Source organism: Schistocerca cancellata, unplaced genomic scaffold (assembly GCF_023864275.1).
Source record: "Schistocerca cancellata isolate TAMUIC-IGC-003103 unplaced genomic scaffold, iqSchCanc2.1 HiC_scaffold_674, whole genome shotgun sequence".
In the NCBI taxonomy this organism is placed as follows: Eukaryota; Metazoa; Arthropoda; class Insecta; order Orthoptera; family Acrididae; genus Schistocerca; species Schistocerca cancellata.
The window spans coordinates 165001-167500 of NW_026046685.1; the positions used below are offsets into that span (position 1 = coordinate 165001).

At 62.8% G+C, this 2500-nt stretch overlaps 1 pseudogene; it reads left to right on the top strand.

The window, feature by feature from the left end:
- Nucleotides 1–2500, top strand: part of LOC126139052 (large subunit ribosomal RNA) — a 7931-nt pseudogene that overhangs the window by 1701 nt on the left and 3730 nt on the right.

Consider the following 2500-nt stretch of genomic DNA (forward strand, 5'->3'; position numbering starts at 1 on the left):
GGTCCTTGCGGCCGGCCGCGAAGCCCTGACGAGTAGGAGGGTCGCGGCGGTGGGCGCAGAAGGGTCTGGGCGTGAGCCTGCCTGGAGCCGCCGTCGGTGCAGATCTTGGTGGTAGTAGCAAATACTCCAGCGAGGCCCTGGAGGGCTGACGCGGAGAAGGGTTTCGTGTGAACAGCCGTTGCACACGAGTCAGTCGATCCTAAGCCCTAGGAGAAATCCGATGTTGATGGGGGCCGTCATAGCATGATGCACTTTGTGCTGGCCCCCGTTGGGCGAAAGGGAATCCGGTTCCTATTCCGGAACCCGGCAGCGGAACCGATACAAGTCGGGCCCCTCTTTTAGAGATGCTCGTCGGGGTAACCCAAAAGGACCCGGAGACGCCGTCGGGAGATCGGGGAAGAGTTTTCTTTTCTGCATGAGCGTTCGAGTTCCCTGGAATCCTCTAGCAGGGAGATAGGGTTTGGAACGCGAAGAGCACCGCAGTTGCGGCGGTGTCCCGATCTTCCCCTCGGACCTTGAAAATCCGGGAGAGGGCCACGTGGAGGTGTCGCGCCGGTTCGTACCCATATCCGCAGCAGGTCTCCAAGGTGAAGAGCCTCTAGTCGATAGAATAATGTAGGTAAGGGAAGTCGGCAAATTGGATCCGTAACTTCGGGATAAGGATTGGCTCTGAGGATCGGGGCGTGTCGGGCTTGGTCGGGAAGTGGGTCAGCGCTAACGTGCCGGGCCTGGGCGAGGTGAGTGCCGTAGGGGTGCCGGTAAGTGCGGGCGTTTAGCGCGGGCGTGGTCTGCTCTCGCCGTTGGTTGGCCTCGTGCTGGCCGGCGGTGCAGGATGCGCGCGCCTGCGCGGCGTTCGTGCCCCGGTGCTTCAACCTGCGCGCAGGATCCGAGCTCGGTCCCGTGCCTTGGCCTCCCACGGATCTTCCTTGCTGCGAGGCCGCGTCCGCCTTAGCGTGCTCCTCCGGGGGCGCGCGGGTGCGCGGATTCTCTTCGGCCGCCATTCAACGATCAACTCAGAACTGGCACGGACTGGGGGAATCCGACTGTCTAATTAAAACAAAGCATTGCGATGGCCCTAGCGGGTGTTGACGCAATGTGATTTCTGCCCAGTGCTCTGAATGTCAACGTGAAGAAATTCAAGCAAGCGCGGGTAAACGGCGGGAGTAACTATGACTCTCTTAAGGTAGCCAAGTAGCGGCGGAGTGGCTGCATCCGGACTCGGCTTTTCGAAGCAGGGTCTTGATGTAGTCGTGCTGCTGCTGCGAGGTGCCTTCCTTGGGTTGTAGCTACTGGGGGAGTGATGCGCAATACATGGGCCTAGCCCTCTTAGCCTCTCCTCTCCTGCGGTCTTCTCCCCTTCACGTGGGCCCGCTGATTTCGCAGAGTGGAAGACCGCACCAGGGGCTTGGGGGGGTTACCAGCCCCCCCTCGCATTATCCCTTTATAGTTGGGGGCAACAATGAAGAAAGAAGAAAAGGTGGCCCTTCCGCTGAAGGTGCCACCCCAGCTACCCCAGCACCTATCCGGCCAACCGGCCGAGACGAAGATCCGATAGATTGTGTAGCTACATTTGCCTGCAGAGAGTGCCACCGCACTTTTACGACCAAAAACGGCCTCGGGGTTCACCGCCGCCGCCAACACCTGGCGGCTACCAACGCGGAGATCATCACGGAGAGGCATCGCGCGAGGTGGACGGAAGAGGAAGTCCTTTCGCTCGCCAAAGCGGAGGCGGAACTGTTCCTTGAGAGGGACGCTCGGTTCTTCTTTGTCAACCAAGAGCTGATTAGGATGTTCCCCGACCGAACGCTTGAGGCAATCAAGTGCCGACGGCGGCAAGCTGCCCACAAGCAGCTTGTCCGCGAATTCATGGAGGCACTTGAGATCGGTCGGGGGGAAGAGCCGGCGTCCCGCCGGGGAGCGGTGACGCAGCCGCCTGAAGCGGGCGATGGCGCTGCGCCGTCCGACGACGCAGCTGCGGACTTCGCGGCCGACACCACCGGGCCGCCTGCGGAGGGACCGACTGACGCCGCCATCTGGGAGCATCTTGCGGAGCTGCCTGCTTCCGCCCAGCGTTTCTCTGCCCTGGACCGAGTTGTTGGTCTAGGGCGGGGCACGCCGCCTGAGGTCATCCTAGGCATGCTCCCGGATGCCCTTGCGTCGGTCGGGTCCAGGAGGGAGAGGACGAGTACCAGGACACAGCGGCCGCGCCAACCATCGAAGCGGCCGCCTGCCGCCCCGCCGCTGCAGAAGCGCAAGCGGCGCCGTTGGGCGTACGCGCGGACACAGGACGCCTTCCGTAGGTCGCGTGCACGTTGCGTGCGTGGCCTGCTGGACGGCACCCTACTGCAGCCGCCACCCGACATCCCCGGTCTGCTGGACTTCTGGGCGGACCTCTTCACCAAGAAGCCGATCTCCACCGCCGGCTTCATCCGTGACCGCCTTCTCCCGCACTCGGAGCCTGTCGCTCCTGAGTGCCTATGGGGGCCGGTCACGCGTGAGG